Source organism: Acanthopagrus latus, chromosome 1 (genome assembly GCF_904848185.1).
Source record: "Acanthopagrus latus isolate v.2019 chromosome 1, fAcaLat1.1, whole genome shotgun sequence".
Taxonomy (NCBI): Eukaryota; Metazoa; Chordata; class Actinopteri; order Spariformes; family Sparidae; genus Acanthopagrus; species Acanthopagrus latus.
The window spans coordinates 5,911,993-5,934,309 of record NC_051039.1 but is presented as its reverse complement, the minus strand read 5'-3'; the positions used below and the strand labels follow the sequence as shown (position 1 = coordinate 5,934,309).

The 22,317-nt window shown below is 44.8% G+C and overlaps 1 protein-coding gene across 4 annotated transcripts in view; it reads right to left on the bottom strand.

Moving 5' to 3' along the window:
- Positions 1-18,594, bottom strand: part of LOC119017038 (protein ELFN1-like) — a 128,764-nt gene extending 110,170 nt beyond the window's left edge. For 3 of the 4 annotated variants that reach the window (XM_037093432.1, XM_037093438.1, XM_037093447.1), the window contains exon 1: positions 18,082-18,594. The gene's annotated coding sequence lies outside the window, so the exon portion shown is untranslated. The remainder of the gene's footprint in view (positions 1-18,081) is intronic. The other variant, XM_037093456.1, reaches the window with a different exon arrangement.
- Between the last annotated feature and the right edge of the window lie 3,723 nt (positions 18,595-22,317).

The window sequence follows — 22,317 nt, the reverse complement described above, 5'->3', positions numbered from 1 at the left end:
GCTCACCAGATCTAGAACTGTGCTCTCTCCACCGCTTCGTGTTGCAGCAAAAGTCGAGCCCAGTTCTTCTTTCCCTGCAGGACGAGCTTGTCCTTATTCACCTGAGCCCTCTGCGGTGGCTCGGCCGGGGCTCATTAAGGACACGGTTTGCTGTCTGTATGGAGACGGCTTAAGGTTTGGCTTGCGCTCAGAGTTCAAGTTCATCGCAAAGGTGCTGGATGAGGTTGACATCAGGGCACTCTGCGAGACAATCAAGTCCTCCAAACCATTTCATTATGGACTAAAATATCATTATATGCTGTAGATTATCCTTTATTAGATCTAAGTGGCCTGATCCAAACTAGATATGTAATCAATTAATGGATTAGTGTCGATCGACAGGAGATTAATCTGCAAAAGTAATTTTTCTTTGCAGAGAGGCTGAACATGTGTGGCTTTATCTACTATCCAGTCCTTGAATCAGAGTTATTCAGGAGCTCAGCCACGATGCATCAAGTTATCTGGTCCTTCACTTCCTCACATGTTCCTTCGTGACTCCTCACGTTTTTGTGCAGCTTGCTGTAAAGCGTTACCCGGTATTCCTATTTCAGGTCTTCAAAATAAAGCACTTCTAAATTAAGAACTTTCTCCCTCATATATGTTGGTTATAGCAAAGAGTGAGTCTCACAGGACGGGCAGCAGGAAAGAGGCTCCATGCTGCTGCTGCTGCCTGAAAGATTTCTCAAACACCGGTTACTTACAAGGTTGGGTGTTATTTATTCAGTACAGACTGCTCAAGAAACATGGAGAGAAGGCAGAGAGTGGAGGAATTTCTTATCCAATGTGTGGACATGTACATATATGTACACACACCCACCTGTCCAGGGGCCGAGTTTATAAAACTGACTTGTTATCAGTTTTGATTTTTGAAGTTTTATATGTTTTTTTTTTTAACAATGCGCAGCAGAAACAAACTCCCAAGCTGTGTGTTAGTTTCTGTCTGTCCACCAACTGTTTAGTCCACTGAATAATACATGTGGCCTGGCTTCAGCCTCCTCTGCAATCATGATCTTATCCTCTGAAAAGGTGTCACATCTCTTCTTTCCATCTCTATTCCTGACCAAACCCTCATTTGCGCTGGCATCGGCACAGGGGAAACCACAAGACAGGTGCTGTCAGTGTAAATTGACGTGAGATTTATGGATCGCAGCCGCCTAAGTTACGAATCGAAACTGGCTTAAACAAAGATTTTTATGCTCAGCGTCTTCTATGAATCGATCCGAAGCACACCATCAGCTATTACCTTAAGATAGAGTTCAAGAACAAGTCTGAGAACAGTTTTACAAATGAGGCCCCCGGGATGACGTGGCTGCACGCGGCCTGTGGTTGTGCAGCTGGATGTTCTGCCAAATTCTCCGAGATGACGCCAAGATGGCCAAATGAAATGTAGTGAAGTGAGCATTCAGAGCAGCTCCTGCGGACACAGCATGCCAGCACACCGTCTTCACAGCCAACAGCGAAAGCCCAGGTGGAACTTTCTAACGTCAACCAGGGCTGCATTCCATTTAGGTGAGCCAGCTCCAGAGCTCCGGTGCTGTGCATGCTCACTTGCCATCATGGTTCACTGGGGCACTTAATGGAACGGAGCCATCATTGAAGTTATTCGTCACACCTGTGCTCGTCCTGCTTTTATCTAACGTGAGGAGTCCGTCTACCACTCTGTCACATCTTTGCGACATCTGTGGCATTGTGTTGTGTGATTAAACTGCACGATTTTAAAATGTTTTCTTTTATTGTGAGCCTTCTGGGGCACACCTGCGCTCTAATCACGCTGTTGATATGCCACACCTGTCGAGCGGAGGGATTATCTTGACAACAAGGAGAAGTCGTTTTAACAGACTCACGCTCAAAATTGAAAAAGAAATCAGCCTCTTTGTGAGCGCGGGAAAAGTCCAAGATCTTTTACTTTAACTGAAAATAAAAGTGTTGTGTTCAATGTCTGTTTGTGTGTATATACTATATGTACTTTGTATCCCCATGTGTGTTTGGATGTGCACTCAGGCAGCGCAGTGCAGTTCTTATCTCACAACTCGGAGAATAAATAAGGAGGGGGCTCTCGTCTTCTGTCGGCCTGTCGTGCGCTTCAATGTTTTATGTCGTGTATTATTTTTAAAAAGCATCCAAGCGGCTGTCCAGATATTTTTGGCGGTCGAGTGCACAAGCGGCTCAGTGCCGTGATTTGATGCCGTCAGCTTTGTTCGCACAATTTGCACCCTGTTGTCTACTGTACGTGTGTGTGTGTGTGTGTATTTGTGAGTGCTGCACCCATCTTTGTGTGACATGCATACAGACGCGGACACACAACAGATACCAACTCCCGTGTGTGATATTTTCAGTTTACACGTCTCAATGTGTCCTTGACTGAGCTTGCTCCGAGTGACGCAGAAAGAAGCTCTGCACTCTGTAAAGTCCCCGACACTCACATCTCTCCCTCCCTCCCCTTCTCTCTCTTTCTTTCTCATCCCACCGCCCCACCAAGCAATCCGGTCTTGATTCTAAGGGACATATCTGAGGTTTAATACAATTTGTAGGGGAAGGAGGCAGAGAAGAATGAATGATATATTGACTTCTATATAAAAGGAGGGCTAGGGTGGTAATCTCATTTCAGGATGCTGTGATGAGATTCTGGCCTGTTTTCTCTCCGAGATGATGTGACTTTGGTCCTGGCATCACCATCGCTGCAGCCGTCTGTGTGTCCGCGCATGTGTGTCCGCGCATGTGTGTGTGTGCATGTGTGTGTGCTTCATGCTCCATGATATGCTGGTCTGATTTTATCTAAAGGCTCAGCTAAAATTGCATCTCTCCATTTTCAGGCAGCCCGCTGGAGATAAAATCTAAGTATTACTTTATTTTTGCTCTCTAAACATACACACTGCCCTCCTAAGTTTAACAAAAGAAAGTCTTTAAGAAGGCGAAATACCTGTTAGACAAGCCCGCTCTCCTTTTAATGTTGGCTCAAGAATGCATCGACTTTAACTTCACGAGCAGGTGATTAGACACAAAACTGATGCGAATAGGTTGTTTTCAGCCCTCCTTGAAATGCTTTTTTTCAGATATTAAAATTCAAATCAGATGTTGTTGACTAAGCAGCCTATATGCTGCCTACTGTAGGATACAGCTCACACGGGAGACTCAGAATAGCTCAACTAGCTCCTTCTTAAGTGTCGCCAACTTTCTGCTCAGCTACCTGTTGTTGCTCAGCTGCTCTGCTTCGAGTGTGTAAATGGCAGCACGGTCGTTCCCCTGACGGCGTCGCCTAGCAACACTGTGTACATTTGTTTCTGTGTGACACTTGAAGTCGTCTGAACCGGCTTTCATCGCCGGTCGCACTCAAAAGAAGCATCCCAATAAATTAATACGTTGTTCTTGTTGCATTTTGCAGGTTTTTTTGTTTTCCGTCCGAGAGGTCCTCGTGGACGGACGGGTGATTATTCCATTTGTATTCATCCGTGAGACTCTGTTGTTAAAGTCGACATGCTGTTGCTGTTTGCAATTCAGTTTAAAAGAAAATGGGGTTTACTCGTATTGAAAGCTGGTAAATGAATAAAGTGGTGTCTAAATGATATTTTTTTCCAAACAATGTATGATATTCTTGTCACATGAAATGTTTAGTTCCGCAAAACAAGATGGTGTATTTAAATTTAGAGCAAGCGCCTGTTTATTACTGGCTGCAATGGAGTAGATGTTGTTGTTTTCACCTTGCGAGACTCTGTGTGCGCGCGTGTGTGTGTGTGTGTCATTGTAGGAAATGTGGCCCTGGAGACGCCTGTTGTCGCGGGAACTATCACAGAAGCAGTTTTGAGCACTTTGCCAGGTGTTTATGTGTCTGTCTGTCTGTCTGTGGACAGATTTTGTTGACACAGTAACGTCACACCTCTGCGAGATGCAGTAGTTAAGCTCAAAATGAAGGCTGAGTTCGAAGGAGGGTGTAGCCGGAGCAAGGTAGCCGGATGTGGGAGGTTAGGAAGTCAGTAAGGAGCCATTAAAACGCCTCACATTATGCCCCTGGCCTACATTTGTTGTGAAGCAGTGGCAGAATTTTACAGGTGAGTAGCTGAGATGAAAACGAAGGCTGAGCATGAAGGTGGGTGTGGTCCGACCCATCAGTTCTCATAATAATAACGTGTTAATGATTAGTGACGGGTGCCTCGGCTGGTGTGATCCAATCACAGGACGGTCCATTAGCTGATGAGCCGCAGCAATCTGCTAATCTGCCGGAGGTCCGAGCTTGACATACAACACATAACACATTAAAGGCTGGACTGTAATTGCATTAATGTATAGAAAATTGCCTCGAAGTGGCTCTGTGGAACTTCTGTGCTGGAAGTCGTTGGTTCACGTCAGCGGACTCCATCTCCGAACGAACGTTAGCTGCTGCCGCTCTCTGTTAGCGGGGGCCGATGGAGGCACTCGAGAATGTGTATATAGAGTCACATCCTTTGGATTGTCGCGTAAAAATCCGACCAGAGTCCTTCACAAATAAATCCACAGTCCGGCAGCATTTAACAACGGAAACAAATCATCCGCTGGCTTTTATAGGCGACCGAGAGAGAGAGACGGGGAAGGTTTCTTTCTTCGAGTCACGCTACAATCCGCTCACATATGGCCAATAAAAAAAGGGGTTAATAGATAAATCACCATAAATTGTTACATAGATCTACTTTAGTATCAAAATGCATTGATAAATCAAGCCCGTGTGTATGTTTAGGTGGAATACTAATAAAAAATCAATGTAAAGATGATGTCATGTGAAGCGAAATGCAAATATTGAAAACCAGTCCTGAATTTTATCTCCTGCTATTTAATCTTTCACCTGCATGCCAATAAACACCTCTGCTTATTATTTTTAAACGCTGTTCTATTGTTTTGACAGTCAGTCTTATCCTACAATACGACCCGTAACTGAAAACCCAGTGTTGTTGTTGTTGTTGTTGTTGTTGTTGTTTGTTATTGCTGTAAAAAAAAAAAACTATTTGGTGGAATGGAAATGTGCATCTTTGAGTCAATGCGTCCAGTGCGACTGCATCCAGAGAAACAATTACCGTCGCGTGGACTCGATCCTGCACGCTGCTCTGCCTGTAACGTAAGACGCTGTCACGGTTCACCTCCTTTACCCGAGTCGCACCACAACATTTACCCCTGGCTGCTGATTCACATAACGGCTGCATTTATTGGAATTTTGATATCTGCTCTCTTCACAATTATAATGCTCTCCTACTCAAAAAGAAAAACAAAAACAGCGTGACTGAGGTGATATAGATACGTTTTGCTGCTAATAGTGTGTAATTTCATGTGACTTGCTCCTCCCGTATAAAATCACACTCTTGGTAAGAGCTCATGCGCTCGCTGTGGCCGTGGAAACAGTCCTGAGCGGTTGACAGCGCTGCTTGTTTGTCATTACCCAGGATTCTCAGTGTTGTCATGGTAATGCATGTCTGTGGGAGATCTAAGGGGGATAGAGAAATAAGCACGGGAGTACATCTAACATTGAGCCATTGTGATACATTTAGAAACTCTTTGCCTTTGCCTCGCTTAAGTTCTTTTTCTTTTTTTTTTTTTTTTTGCTCTCGTCTTGTAAAGCTCATTGTGCAACCGGCGGAGCTCTGCCGTCTCAACAAAGACGCCCTGCTTCTTAAGCTGCTGTTCCAATTAGTAATGCATTTATTTATTTATTCATTTTATAGAAGAATCATATTTCAGATTAATTTTCAATTCCAGCTAATTGTAAAAGTATAAAAAACCTGCGTTTAACGAGTCATAAACTTTCCACATTTCATCTGAATTCAAATTAGATGAACGCTTCAAGAATTAAGAGTTGAGATTTGAGGCGACACGTACCTCTCTTGTTTAACTCTGTTGACAGTGGAAGGGAACAGATGTTAGTCTTCAAACAGGAATACAAATTAGAAAGCCTGCCCAACAATTGGAGGTGAATTAATAAGTGTAACGTAATTTCATTCTCAGGGTTAGACAGGCGGTAGGATTGGCAGCATTTTATTCTTTAGAAAACCCTGAAGAATATTTATGGAGGAACAACAGACATGAACCTCGGGGCTGGTCTATCAAGTGCAGGACATTTATTGGGGTTACTGTGTTTACCGTCCTCATGTTTGTGTTAGCGAAGTCGACATTAGTCACTGGATGTTACCTCTCGCTGCAGGTTATCGCAGACACTTCACTTTAAGTACGTTAAAAACATTTACGAGGAACTGCAGAAGAACTGACACTGGTGACGGTGACATAATCAGGCCGCTGCCCAGCTCCAGTGTCAGTGTGTAAACTGTCAGTGCTTGTGTATTTGCTGCCATCCTGCTAACAGTTCGTCAGTCACTCTTTTCACCATGTGGAACAAATCATCAGTGTCAGAAATTCTTGTTAACACAGAATAACAAAAGCAGCATGAAGGGTTAAAAATAACTTTTAACTTCCTGGATAGCTTTGACTCGTTACCAGGCAACAAATGGACCGGGAGGAAAGTCACAGTTCATTTCTGCAGCCAGAAACAAATAATCTGACACCAATAATACGGATTTGTACGGATTAAACAAACGAGATTATATCGTCTTGATCTTTTCGAGCTTTAGAGGTGCTGGTGGTTTGATTTTGTCTACAGCCATTTCAAGTCTTGGTACTAAGCTAAGCTAACAGGCTGCCGGCTGTAGACTCACATTTACAGATTCAGCTCTCATCAAGAAAAATAATTAATACATTTACCGAAATGTCAAAGTATGTCTCCGGTCTGAAAAGAGGCTCTCTTGTTTACAACGCTTCCTGGTTTGGATGTCTCTCTTTTTTTTTAAGAGAATTTAGATTAGAGTAGAAACAATTAGCCAAGGAAATTAATTGGCAACTATTTTAGTATTTGAATTAATCATTTTAGGTTAATTTTCATGCGACGATGCTCTCCAGTGTGAGGACCTACTGCTTTTCTCTGTCTTGTCTCATTTTGTTTTATTGTGTGAAGCACTTTCTGTTACTCGCCTGTGTGAAAAGTACAAATAAAGCTTGATTGACTGATGGATTGTAAATTGATTATATTTGGTTCTAGGATTGTTGGGCGAGACAAAACAAAACATCTCTCTTTTCGCTTACTATTTCCTGATGTTACTGACCAAACTATCAATTGATGAATCGAGAAATTTGTTAAGGAAAATAATCATTATTTGCAGCCCTGGACTGAATAGTTGTTGTTTAAACACGGCATGTTGTTACCCTCTCAGATATGCTGAAATTAAGGAGGCTTTGAATAAAAGCTCTCCAAATAAAACCAATCTGGAAAAAAAAAAAAAAAAACACTTGAAGACATAAAAACATGTCACGGCGCAACACAATGCACGAGAGACAGAAAAAGTGACAGTGACGAAGGGAGAAAATGATAGGCTGACTGCAGACGGCCATTATAAAATCATATACACCTGATATTGCTTTCACTCTCAGATTTTAACCCCCTGCATGCGCCTCGACACGCGGAGAGGCAGAGCACGCCGCACTTCTAACACCTACTGTAAACAGCTGTCAGACATCAACGCCGGTTCACTCGTTTTCTCTGGTTCTGCTCTCATGTACATACTGCACACACAAACACACACACACACACAAGAACATGCACACACATACACACAAACACAAGAGCACACACACACTCTCTCACTTTCTTTCACGCTTTCTCGACACTTATTCCAGAATGTCTGCAACTTGGCTACAGAAATGCACAGCGCTCTGGGAATCTCAAGGCTCGTTCAAAAGAGAGATATATAGCTTGTCTCCACACACACACACACACACACACACACACACACACACACACACACAGACTATATCCCCAAACTGACATGAACATCCAAACATGACTCCTGACCTCTCTCAAACACACAGAACCAAGATGCCCACCCACTCATCGACTCTGTCACTTAATAATTCACGCACACACACAAACACCCTCCACAGCCCAAACACACACACGCACACACGCAGTGCGTGCACACTTGGCTGCCGAGCGCTGATATTTCCCCCTGGTGTTACTGAGTGCTAATTGACAAAAGGTTTGTATGGTTTAGCCCCTGTTGCGATTGCCAATTGGCTGAATTCACAAAGCTTGCGGATAAGTGGAGGGCTAAATTGAACAACAGAAACCAACAGAAAAACCACAGAGAAGAGGAAACGTCAGTGACGTTAGAAGCCCCTGCCCCAGGTTTTTATACAAAAAAAAAAAACAGGCAGCAGGAAGAATCAGTCAATGTCACCTTTATCATTATCTGTCAGTATCACCATGCAGCAGCTTACACCATTAAGTTTATACACTGCGGGCACAGTTTTTAATATGCACACGCTGCATCTCCGTCTTATCTTTCATTAATCGTCTATCAGGCGCCCTGAAGACTTTTTTTTCCCCTTCAAGGCGCGGTAGGTAATGCATTTTAGCAGGATTTAATTGTATTTGTCGAAATGCTCTTTCAGGTCGCCAGAATAAATGTTAGCAATGGATGTTTCTGCAACGTGAAGGCCCAGTCCCAATACTCCCCCTTGGCCCCGCTACTTAATCCTAGCCCTCAGTTTTGTGCGTTCATGTCCAGGATTATTATGGGTTCCTGCTTCTTGTTGATTTTGAGGGGTAAGATGAAGTGTGAAGACTACACCACCCTCAGAGTGGAGATAAAGTACCTTGTCTCAATGTACGACGGTCCTTTTCTTTAGAACGAGCACAAAACAATCACAACCAGATTTGCTGATATCTCAGTAGCTAACTAACTGGCTCGTAATGTTGCGTAGTTAGCCCCACATTTTCACCTGTTTCAATGTTGCACCCCCTCCCTTTGATGGCATATGACACCCAATATTTTACTCAAGTCTTGCAGCGAAGCTGCTGCAGTTGCTCCTCTATCGTCCTGTCAGTCCAGGAACACAGTTTGCTAATGTTAGCCTATAAAGCACCGCTGACGTTAGCAGCCAGTAATAAAAGGCAATGTTTCTTTTAGTTGATGGCTTGATTGATAGCATGTGAACGCTGTCAAAGAATGCTCGTTTATCTTCATCAGCTAAAAGGCAAAAGGCATCATGATAATACCAGGATCGCCACAGCAGAAGACGCCACGTTGAAAATGTCCGGGTGTAACGTATGATACGTGGTCACTGGATCGTCAGCCTTGTCATCTACACAGATCGACAGTTACAAGAATTTTCACCAATCAGTCTAGCGTGATCAGAAAATAACATCACATTACTGTACTGCAGCCTTTAAAACCAGGAAAAGACAACACTTGTGCCATTTTATGACAATACATTGTCTCATATCACCATCTGTTATCTATCCATCTATCATCTGTCTTCTTCTTATTATTATTTCTCTCAAGTCATTTTTGCATATTCCGGGAAATAACAGAGAAACAGCTGAAATAATTTCACAGGGTGGCAGACTTTTTCTCAGCCATAAAGAGCGCTTTAAAGCTGAATAATGCAAAATATGCACGACAACGTGTAGCCTAGACATTTCACAGTGTATGGTACAGAGCATCAACTGGAAAACATCTAGGCTCCCCTTCATCTCGGCTGGTAGGTCGATACATTCGTCACGACTGTTTGGTGAACCGCTACAGTCGGCCTGCGTTCAGCCTGATTGTAGCGCTGCGTCGTGAAACAAAGTGGCCTCATTCCTTTCAATTACACCACTGTGGAAGTGCGGCTGACCTTACCTCAACTTTTTTTACTTGGATTACTTGAAATGCTGCGCCACTCTTCTCTGAGCCCCATTAAATCTGGGCGACACTATCTCACACACTTAGACGAACCTACGGCAGAAACACTCCGGTTATTATCAACTCCATCGAGCATCTGAAGTGTTCTGCCGCTGACATACATACTGTTGCAGGGGAAGGAGAATCTCCTTTTGAATTTCCTCAAAGTATGTTCCATTTTTTATGGGCTTATCGTTTTCTGGGGGTTTTCTTCTTGTCTTCTTAGAGAGCTCGGGCTCTGAGCCGTTGCTGTTGTGGGCCCGGAAAGCCCATTGAGACCCTGAATAGGATATTGGGTTATACAAACAAACTTGACTTGACATGACTTGACAGACTGAAACCGCAAGAAATATGATTTTTCTCTTTGTAGCTACCCATTCACACATGTACCTCAAATACACATAAAGTAGCCTCTGTGCCTCAGTGATTCATTTTGATCCTCAGCCAGAGCACAGAAAAGGAAGAAACAAAGACTTTGCTTGCCGACACGACTCAAAGATTTCAGGTGTCATCTGACTGTAATGAGTGCTACAAAGTGACCGTGGCTAACTGGCTAGCATGGCACCTGAAGTTTACAATGATAGTGGTGGCAGAAACACCGCTCAGAACTGTTGAAACAACTCCCTGATTTTGAGCCAGATGCAGACAAAAGCAGATCTCACATTTCCAGCCAATAACCGTGAATCAACATCTAGCTTTGCGCCACAAGTCCGTTCAAAAGACTTTTTCAAATGTGTCCTACCTACTCCCTTTAAAGAGATAACACTGTAAAACTGTTACACATGATATGTAGAAGGATATATGATGATGTAAGAAGGAAGCTAAAACTACCTTTCTTGAGCGTAAACCCACCTGGACGTCATCTATTGGTTTGCAGACTACTATGAAGTGTCAGGTTTGGCATCATGGTCGTCACTGTCTCACCTTTTTGGAGTCAGAGGTTACAATAGCTGGACAAGAGGGTGAAGCTAATGCAAATCCTGTTTTATCGTCTATTTTACTCTGAACGGGACGATGATTTACAAAATGAACACTGCGCAGTATTGAAGAAGACGTGAAACCACGGAAACTGTTTACTGAGTTTTTAAAAAATGTAAGAAGTAGGGTCCTTTTTTCATAAGCTTACATACATATCAGATTCCTTTTTTAAACCAGTGGCTCGCCCCCTGCTGGCCATTAGACAAAATGCTGATTTTTCAAAGACACTGAAGAGAGATTGTTCTGTTGTCCAGTGTAGTGCTAGTGAGGCCGAGCATTACGTGTATTTTTCAAACCTGTTTATCTGCTTAGCGTACTTGGACGAGAACGACTAGATTTATAACCCCACAAGTCTTAATTTCTTAATCTCTAATTTCTTAATTTCCAAACCCATGTAGCTTCAACATCGCTCCTGCTTGTGGTTTCTAAGCTATGACCGGACAATCACTGCTGAAGGGAAGTCAGTTACGGTTTCTGGCAACAAAACATGGAATTGCGTCTCAAGCGTCTCTGTGCCACAGAAAGAGATGAATACTGTTTGTGTGCGGTACGATTTTATTTCTTTGATGAAGCCGTTGATTATCAACGGGTCGTAAAAAAGGAGCTTCAAGGTATTAAATAGACCCAAACAGGGAGTAAAATACATTAGAGGATTCCCCTCAAAACTGAAACTTATCTGTTTGCTAACAGATCCAATCTTTGCCCCTTCCCCTCCATCATTTTCTCTGTCAGAGCCTCTCTCAGGATATTTCAAGCAACAGGAAGGGGACACAAATGACGCCCAAACCCTGGAGAAATATTTCACCAGAGAGGCGAAACAGAGAGAGAGAGAGAGAGAGAGAGAGAGAGAGATGCCTGAAAGATAAGGAAGGGGAGAGAAATAAAAAAAAAAACAATCTCCCTGTTGCTGTCCTGCAGCAGGTATCTGGGGGTTTGAATGACAGATCTTTGTCGGGAAATGGAGAAAGAGCCAATGTGCGGCTCAGTCAGGGGGGGTAATACCATTTCAATAGTCCAGCCTCTAGTAGTTAATGGGACAGCCAGAGAGATTTCTGCTCTTAGCCCTGAAGAGCACCTGAGAACAGAGCATCAGAGGCTTTTTTTTTAAGTTTTTTTATTTCCAAGCCTCAGCAAGGCCACAGTGTCTCCAAACTACCTCCGCCACCGAGACAGTGCAGCCTGCAGAACAGAGGGCAGAGGTAATGAAACAGAATAGAGACGAGTCGGCTGGGAGGACAACACATCTATTGAACACTTTCTCCATCTTTCCCACCCTTTTGTTATTTCTTTCTTTCTTTCTTTCTTTCTTTTTTTTTTGCCTGCCTTTTCATTTCGCCCCGCGGCATCCCGATCCCTCTCTGTACGTATCTCTCCGTCTCCATCACCACCTCTCACCGTCTCCGTCCCCTCTCTTCCTCTTCTCCCTCCTCTCCCCCTCTCCCTCTCTCTCTCTCTCAGCATACACACCACGATCTCTCCTTGATTTCCAGAGAGAGGCTGGTATAGCAGCAGCCGGCATACAAACTAGCTGACTCAATATACACACACACACACACACACACAAACGGGCTGCATGAATAGGGTGTGTGCATTGTGGCAGTATGGAAAGATGGAGGCAGAGATGGCGAGAGATGAAAAAAGAGGGAGGAGGAGGAGGAGGAGGAGGAAAAGGGAAAAGGTGTTTGGGGATGGAAAGAAAAAGAAGAAGGTGTGAGACCTTTGCTGGAGAGTCTAGGTTCGGATTAGCTCTGGTTCTGACCCGCTGGCATCAGCAAGACATGCGTCAGCATCCATTAAGCAGCTCATTCATCATTCACGCTATGAGCGCGAGGTATGAGGTCACCGTTGGGTTGCCTCATTGTTTCAAGATGTAAAGCTCGGGTTAATGAAACCGGCTCTCAGGAAGCCTTAAAGTACGCCCTGAGTCCCGGAATGATTCTAGTTTTCAGGATTTCCCCCGGCGAGAAGAAAGACCCATCAAAATTTGATGAGCCTTGAGCCAAAAAAGTTTAGGCACCATTGCATCGGAGACAGTGAGGTGTAATTCAGGGCTATGAGATTATGAGTTATGAGAACATGGACTCGCCAGCAAACTGCCTCTTTATGGACTGTAATAAAGGGCTATTTCACTCAAATTAAAGGGAAAACATTTTCTTGCTTACCTACTGTATGGTGGCATTAAGTCATGCAGATTTCTGGCCCTGGCTTTCACCCCTCACCTGTTTGGTTTGGTCAAATTGGACCCTGATGCATTTTCCCATTTAGTGCAGTTTGTCTCAACTGGTGTGACAGCTGTCAATCAAACCCTGGTGCAGACTAAACAACCACACCACGCAGACCAACCACGGGATTTCTGACAATCTTAAAAGCTAAAATATGTCTTACAGCTAGAGAGATGACAGGAAATGTGAGGGGAGAGGCAGAATGACATGCAGCAAAGGGCCACAGGTCAGATCCGATCCACGGACCGCGATCTCATGACGCAACACACACAGTGAATGTCAACTGTTAAGCTATAACAACTGTAAATTGATCAGATTATAATAACCATATAAAACAAACCATTTATTGACCTACATGCTTTAAAACATAAAACTGCACAGATAAAGTATGAAGCACAAAATAACTTGCGTCCTGACTGAATGCAGAGGTTGTCTGGAATAACAGCTTGTTTTAAAAAAAACCAAGGCTGAGGACAAACAGAGAGATGTATATCTGAACCCGCCTGCTTGTATAACTTTATGTTTACCCCTTTTGTTTTGTTTGTGAACTTTTACCTCGGTCTGGACCAAATGTACCGAACTGCAGGTGCGCAAACACTCTCCCACCGAAACTCACTGTAGGTAAATAGAACTAGAGCTTGAGCAGTTTTTAAATAGAGCTACTTTCTATGGAGGGAAATTAGAGAAGTTACTGTTGAATCTCTCGAAAATGTAAATTATGACTGCTCTGAGGAGAGCAAAGTATTTCAGATCCAACTCTGTTGTACTGGGGTGAGGTGGGCAAAACTCCAGAGACACACAGCCTGATGGTATCATGAGCCTGCAACGTCCCGAGAGAATTCTTTTTTTGTTTAATCTTGAGTGAAGATTCGCCCATTTTTCCACACATTTCTCAAACTTACTCATTTATATACTGTACATTCTACATTCACACACAGGGATGGAATTATAGAAAATCTATAAGCAAAAATGCAGAATTTCAGTACGAAGAAAAGTGCCGTGTTCAAAATGATGTTGTCACCATTCAACTTCGGTACAATACCTTGAAAAATATCAACATTCCGAACAAAGAAAACAGCCACTGTACCTAAACAGCACAGGAGTTACTTTACTTAGTTACATGTGAGTGCTTTCTTAAAGGTGGGAGAGTAACAGAAGAAAAAGGCAGAAAACATAAGACACAACGGAGAGCAAACCGCCCCTCCTCACCTCACTATTTGCATACTGTGTGCATATGTGTGTGTGTGTGTGTGTGTGTGTGTGTGTGTGTGTGTGTGTGTATGTATGTGTGTGCGAGTTGCAACTTGCAACAATAACTTCCTAATTACAGTTCCCCAGTGTTAGTGCAATCTTCCTGAAATGCTAACTAGCCTCCTACTGGGAATATGGTACATTATTAATCCGTGTGCCTGCCTGAGCTCGTGCATCCTGTGCGAGGACAAGTGTGTGTATGTGTGTGCGTGTGTGTGTGTGTGTCTGCCGCGTGCACACGTCTGCGCGCGTGTCTCTGCACAGCCCCCCCCCTCGCGCTCCTATTCAGGCGCATTGTTTCGTGCAGGCGTGGTGTGCACGTGCCTCAGTTTGTGCGACACAGTGTCGTGTCACGAGCGTGGGCGTGTGTTTGCGTGTCGAAAAAGCTTTACACAGAATTTAAAGTGTGTGTGCGTGTGTGTGTGTGTGTGTGTGTGTGTGTGTGTGTGTGTGTGTGAGTTTCGCTTACTTTAACCTAAGAGTCGCTTGCAGAGGATCTGTATACCGATTGTGTTGCAGTAACAAAATGGAAAATGAATAAATGCAACAGAAGACAATTTCCCAACAACAGCAAAGTGGAAAAAAAAAAAAAAGAAAAAGAAGTCTCCACATTCAGACCCAGTCAGCAGGGAGGTGCCATGTTAACTATGCATGCAGATTTGCTTCCACACCACGGGGGTATTCCCTCTCAACAAAGATCAACATTATGACAAGAGATACTGACAACTCTCTGTGTACCAACACGCTTAATATGAGGAGCTGGTTTCTGCTGAAATATGGATGGCTCTGACAAACACTAACTGATGAGAGTTGATTTTGAAATTTAGCCTGGGATTTCAGCAGACGTGTCGCCCCGCGTCGCTCTCTCGCCGTGGCAGCTGAAGGGGTGCAAAATGCAGTAAATGGAAGAGAGAGAGAAGGAGGGATCTCCTGTTAAGGCCCCCACACACTCGAACCAACAGCCAGCTGCCTTTATCCGACCACTCCGCTGCCTCTCGTCTGACCCGCTCGGCAGAAATGTTGCATTGAAACACACCGCCTCGACGGCTGCTAATTACACAGCAGCGTGTAAGTTCTGCGCTTGTGCGAGATGCAGTAAGTCTCCTTAACATCCAAAACATGAATCCAAACGTGATCCAAAACATGAAAACAGGAAATGACAGAACGGAGTGCAGACCGCCAATCAGAATGGTCATACAGCTAGCACACAACCAATCAGAGTATCCAATGACTCAGACAGCCAACAGCCAACGTTCTCAGACTCTGTTCACGTGTTCCCTAAAGCTTCCAAGGCCGCTGAACACACCAAACAGATTTGTTCCCGAACTCGTCCGAGTCTACCCGAACGCTTCAGACGGCCAGCGGTTGGCCCGGTGTGTTTCAGGTTTTGGTACTTCCTTGAGAAATTGCCCCAAAGTGACGCCGGGAGAAACTGAGTTTGTATCATGGATGGGTAAACTCCCTCCTGGGTCGTCGGCAAACGACACAGAGGGGAAATAAAGCGCTTTAAACTGAAGGTGAAGGTTGAGAGCAACAACCGAGCACAACGGCCCGACAGCACAGACATTAAACCCATCACATTTCATTCATTTGTACTCGCAGACATCCTGGCAGCTCCTCTCGACTCAAGTTGTCACTTTCCATTACCGCCGATGTTTTTTTATTTTTTTTTAATGTTGCCACCTGCCTTATTACACCCCCACCATTTCTGACATTTCTGCTGCTGCAGCACAAAAAAAAAAAAAGCTCTCAGCTGCCTACAGAGGGATTTTGTTTGGTTTTAGGTTTGTTCTCGGGAATCAAACGGAGCGGTTTGGTAACCACAGGTGCCTCAGAGTCCCTTTTTTGTGTTCCGGCCTGATTAGAAGTGTTCTGCTCTCACAACTCTCGAGACTGGAGGAGAGAGTGTGTGCTGCAGCGAGCACTGCAGTACTAATGCAGGATGAAAGCAAGATGAGCGACCTCTAAGATAGTTATCAATGATTTCCCAGGGCAACCTGAGGCTACGCTGTGACTGTGGATCGCCGGCCTTCAAAAGAAAAAAAAGGAGCCAGCCGACCGTGTCTCACACCCAAACGCATAATATCCCAAAATGAGTCACTGGAGCGATTCTGTTTTACTGGAACTACCTCATGTCTATTCATGGTTGTGAGAAGTGGGAGTCTGTTCCTCTCTCTCTCTCTCTTTGTCTCTCTCTCTCTTTCTATCAATCTGCCTGTCTTCCTCTCCTTTCCCTCTCTCCCTCTGTGGCACTCAGCCAACAATTGGAGTCAGTCAGTGGAAAAACTCTGTTAGTAGTCCATGCCCTATGGGACAAAGTGGCAACAACATCCGTTACAATAGATAGTGGGGCAGTAGGCAGGAGGCACGGCAGCCACAATTCAACTTCTTGTCACACACACACACACACACATGCACTCGGTGTGTTTTTTAGCTGCACGTCCAGCAGCAGCGTTTTCAGCAGGCTACTTTAAAAAAAAAAAATTAAAAAAAAACGGGCAAAGGCTTACACACTCAAGCCAAAGTGGAAGTGGTGATAAAACCCACCACAAGCTACTTGGCATGCAGTCTACAAGTCTCTGCTGCACTGGAGTAGGATGAGCGCCATTCATCCGAAAGATATTCCCTCATTTGATGTGTTGATGACGGCGCTGCCTGACACGTCACTCCAAGAAAAAGCTCCCGATTGCGTTGCGGGGTCTGGCGACTGTGAAGGGACACAGTGCACGACTCACATAATCTTCCGTTGCTCATTAAGCCACTCAGTGACCCCCTTCATGCTCCGTATGGAAGCATCTGCATTCATTATGTTTCTGCACTCATTCATTTGGGTCTTTTTATTTTTTTCCTCTAATAAAGGAGCACTGATTTGATGCACTAAGTTCATCTTACACAGGATGTGATGGAAAAAAATATACAGTTTCTCTGGAGGAGCTTCCCAAAGTTTCAAAGAAAGAATCCAGATGACGGGAAACGCAGAACCAAAACAAAAGTCAGAATATCTGGTCGTTCCTTGGTTACAGCTCTCTCTTGGGGGTCCCCTGACTTCACCTAATCCCCTCAGCGTCTCACCTGTCTATACCTGGTCAGTGTCTTGCATGCACAAGCGCCTGCGGACTGTTCTGCAGTGTATGGATCTGCAGGTCCAGACTGACTGGAGGAGAGGTGCATCTTTCCTCTCCTGGCATCTCAGAATATGAGGTAATATAGTTCTACTGTGGATCTTTAGAAACATGCAAACACATGAAACTACCATTTCAAAACGAGGAGAGGGAGCTGGATGTTCCACAGCCTGCAGCCCGGAGGAGTGTGGAGGAGCCGCTGTCCAGGGTGCTGAACACTCCGCCGGGCTGCTGGACTGCGGTGCTGCCTCCCTCCAGCCTGTCCCGGGACGAGACACTACAATTAACGCCGAAGTGACCAAAGCTTAATGTGCGCCACATGTGACACGTTTTTTTTTGTTTATCTATATACATATATATTTGAAAAGGCTGCACGGGCTCGGATTAAAGTTGCACACATCACCAGGGCGCCGCGCACATCCAGCAGGAGCCGATACTGCCAATCTTGGATCTATGCGTCTGCGGACGGAGAACACACGGGCACGGAGATAAGACGGGGAGAGGCTCCCTGACAAGAGCCGACCAGCAGACCCCCCCTCCTCATTCAACACACACTAACACGCACACACGCAGATGGGAGGTCAGTGTCGGTGATATCAGAACCGCAGGAATGCCAGAGCTGCTGGCGTAATACAAAGTTGCCTACGCAATGCGAGTCCAGCCGTCACCCCTCTCCCCTCCCCCCCCCCAAAAAAAGAAGCTTCGTGCGCAAAAATCTACAGATGTGTTTCACTTTACCTGCTCCAGATGTCAGCGTGGAGGGAGATGAGAGAGGATGAAGAGGGACGTGTCTCCTCGGCAGAGCGGGGCTCCTCTCGCAGCCTCTGGTTGTGTTGATGTGGTGGGCTTTCTGTCTTTCTTTCTTTTCTTTTCTTTTTTTTTTTTTTTGGTCAGTGATTTGATCCGGAGCTTGCACGTGTCTCCTCTGCGGCCCCTGTGTGGAGCCGGTGGCCGGGGTGGAGGAGCTCGGCAGCGGCAGCAGCAGCGGCAGCAGCAGCCGGTGTGGAGGAGACTCACTGATGTGTCTTTTTTTTTTCTTTTTTTGGTCGGGATGCAAAACGGCGCCTGATGTGATGCGCTGCTTCCTCGCCGCTGTCTCCCTCGTTCTCCTGTCTCTCTCCTCTCAGCTTCTGCCTCTCACACTGCGTCAGGCTCCACTCCCCCCTCCTCTCCCTCTCTCTCTCTCTCGCTCCCTCTCTCTCTCTATTTGACTGCCTTTGACTCTCTCTCTCTCTCTCTCTCTCTGACACACACACCACAGTGGAACAGCCGGTGATTAATTCGCTGGAATTCAGTTTCTCTCCCCTCCTCTTCTCCCTCCCCCTCTCTCTCTCTCTCTCTTTCTATATGTGCCTCAATCACCCTCAATCCGACGCCTCTCCCCCTTCTCCCTCTCTCCTCCTCTCTCCTCTCCCCCTTCTCCCTCTCTCCTCTCCCTCTCTCCTCTGAACTGAAGCGACCGCCGGCCAGCTGTTCCGGTGGAGCGGAGAGGGGTTTGCGTGGCACTTGACGCGCCGCAGACAGTCATTTAGATTAGATGCTTTCCCATTTGGAGAGCGAGATGGCCCGATAAGTGCCGTACTATCGAGCCCAATCTGGCAACAAAAAAAAGAAAAGGAGAAAAAAAAGAAAAAGTTCTTGATGAAATTGTGTGAAATCCAGTTGAACCAGTCAGCGCGCACTCTCTGGATGGAGATGGGGACTCACGGTGTTCCGGGTGTTTTTCTCTGCGCTCGGCAGCTGCTGGTGGGCGCATCAGGTCTGCTGCTGGAGGCGCAGCGGCTCCAGCGGGCCTTCACAGAGCGAACAGTCTGATGTTATTTGAGTTTGGCCGGGTGCCTAAATGCACTATGGGGCAACCTGATGTCCTGCCAGCAGACACGGTCAGATTAACTGCCTCTTTAGCGCCGGGCACTTTAGCGCCGGGCGCACATGCGCTCGGCACAGGAGCGGAGGCGGGTAGATACAACAACCTGAGAGAGAAAGAGAGAAAGAGAGAGAGGGAATGAATGGATGAATGGATGAATATTAGCATCACAATGTGCGCATGTGCTCAGATCTGGATCCTGTACAAAAACCTCAAATCATGAGCACACAGAGAGCATAAATCCACATTTGTGTGCTCTCGTAGCTTACATCATATGTCGCATTAGTGAATATACAGCCTATATATAAACCCAGTAATCTGCTGTTATATGGCTGTAGGTGATAGTTGACTTTGGAGTGAACCCTGCCCCTGTGACCCCCCCCCCCCATTCCATGATGCATGATTGAGTAATTAGGAATTATAGAGGGATGAGACGCAGAAGAGGTCAGAGGAGGTTCAGAAGGAAGAAACATGACGGCAACATCATCCATTCACGGAAATCCCTCCACTCCCTGCGTCTCTGCAGCCTGTGTGGGTCGAAAATAATACAATGGATCCTCCTTAAGTGTCCATGAATGACGTGCTAAATGCTGCAGAGGCGCTGTTAGCAGCTGACCTTTGACCCTGGCCCCTGGCCCCTTAATATCTCCACAGGGGGGGAATATACAATGAAGCATCCGGATGTTATTGATAGAATAAAAAGATGAGAGAGGCGTTTTCTAATATGTAGTGGGGTCATGGTGCTTATGCAATTAGTATTGGGTCAGGACCGCGAGCTCGCAGACCGCAGAGGTCACAGCGTCTGATTTCATGAAAATCTTAAGGATGATGAGTTCATGGAAATAAAATCAAAGCTCTTGTTTACTATCGGCAACAGTGACGGCTCCTAATGTTTTCACCTTGTGGCAGACACGGGACTCGAGTCATTTGGTTCGAGCCTCAAGTGAGTCCCAAGTCATTCTGTCTCGGTGAAGTCAAATCATTTATCCTCCCCCTCCCAAAGATGCTGCAGTCTTACAGCAGATTTCAGTCTTTATAAAGAAAACAAACAATATCTGTCTGAGAATTATATTAAAAAATTATGGCAATGAATTGTGTTTGTATTTTATCTGATAATCAATGACATAAATGTAATCAAACAAGAACAAGTATTGAGTATTGAATCTTACGTTTGGTCAATAAAAGTTTTCCTCCCTCGTCACTTTTAAACAGTGAAACGCTACATTACTAACTGTACTTTTAATTTGACTAAAATTACTAAATTACTAACTAAAAGCCAAACTAAAATGGTTTTAAAATGAAACTCTCGCCAAAATGCAACCTAGGCTTTTTTTTGTGAATGTATATGAGTCAAACCTTTTGTGTAAAAGTATAATTACGACAAAAGAGGCACTTTTAAGATCTACTATATTTTCATTTTCGGGTCAATCTCATTTTCAATGGGAGTGTTACGGGCACTTTTACGATAGCATCAAAATCTCTATTTTTAAAACACTAAGAAGACTCGACACAACATGAAACTTTGCTGGTAGTATCACCAGGGTCTCTACACATGAACACCAGCATTGAGAACATTGTTTGTGTACACAGAGTTCACTAAAAAGAAAGTTTTTGAACAATTCACATAAGCAGTAGCTTGTTCCGCTCACCACCGTCATGGCAGCCGACAAGTATCGATCTAAGAATGTGACGTAACACGGAGGACAATGATCGTATTCATGTGTAGAGACCCTGGTGATACTACGAGCAAAGTTTCATGTTGTGTCGAGTCTTCTTAGTGTTTTAAAAATAGGGATTTTGATGCTATTGTAAAAGTAGCACTCGTAGCACTCCCACTGAAAATGAGTTTGTCCCGAAAATGAAAATACGGTAAATCTTAAAAGTGACTCTTTCGCACAACACTGCTCATCTTACTGTTTGTAATCGTATGCTATTTCTTGTGATGTTATTGAATGTCATTTTATTTCCACATATTTACCTGAATTACCTGAAAACCCTGCAGCTACTTGTAAAGTGGTTTTCACAGGCAGTGATAACAAGAAATAGTAACTAGTGAATGTAGAGCGTAGCAGAACATGGAGACTCTGCTTCCCAACAATTACTCCAACAAACACACGTATGTTAACACAAGTACTAATGAATCAGACAAAGGTCACGCCCACACACACTAATTCATTCATGGAGTATGTAAACACATCATTTACAGTCTAACAACATTCTCATACGTGCTGTTATTTAAAGATCGCCTGAGACAAATGAAGGTTAAAGGAACAACAAAACAAATAATTGCACAAAAGGAAAATGAGCGATATTCTCAGAAAGCCTTTCAGGCTCGAGGGTGAGAGGAGATGTAGACTGAGCCAGCAGTCCATATGGGATGTAATTCAAAATCAGCCTCACTGTTTACTGTTTACACATCTTCCTCATGCTGCAATACATTCTCTGCTAATGCAAACCCAACATCTCCTTCTGCTGCTGCTGCTGCTGCTGCTTAACATGGAGAGTGTTCAACCGGTGAAACACGAGGGCGAGCCGGTCGGACGAAACAGTGGATTTGTCACCGAGGTTAACACCGCCATCAAAAATTCATTAAAAAAAAGAAAGAAAAGCGTCTGACTAAACAAGACAATCTGCAGCATTTTCTGACAGCGGCTCAGTTTTAAGTATTGCAGCGGGTAATGGAACGAGAGGGAGCAGCGGCGGTGAGCTGCAGGCGACAGGCAGCACACAGCAGCTCCCCTCGGCAGGTACCTCCTCCCTGCCTCCCCGCTGCTGCGTGGGAACCTTCTTGCCCCTTCGCACAGCATGAAATCAGATCACCGTTGCTCGTGACATGTTCGGGAAAAGGCCAAGTAGTGTCTGCCTTCTTTATCAAAACATGAGACTGTTTGGTTCTAAATGTGAATAAATACACCAGTTGCTTTTTTTTCTCTGTTGCAGCAGCTCAGTCTCTGTGTGTATTCAAAAGCAGTTGCACCTTTAAGTTAAAAAAAAAAAAGAAATACCAGGGTGTTGTTTGATTATAAACAGGGTGATGAACATGTGACCACACGGCGTTACGTCACATCCGTCTTACGACCGCTCTCCACGAGCTAAGTGACGACTGT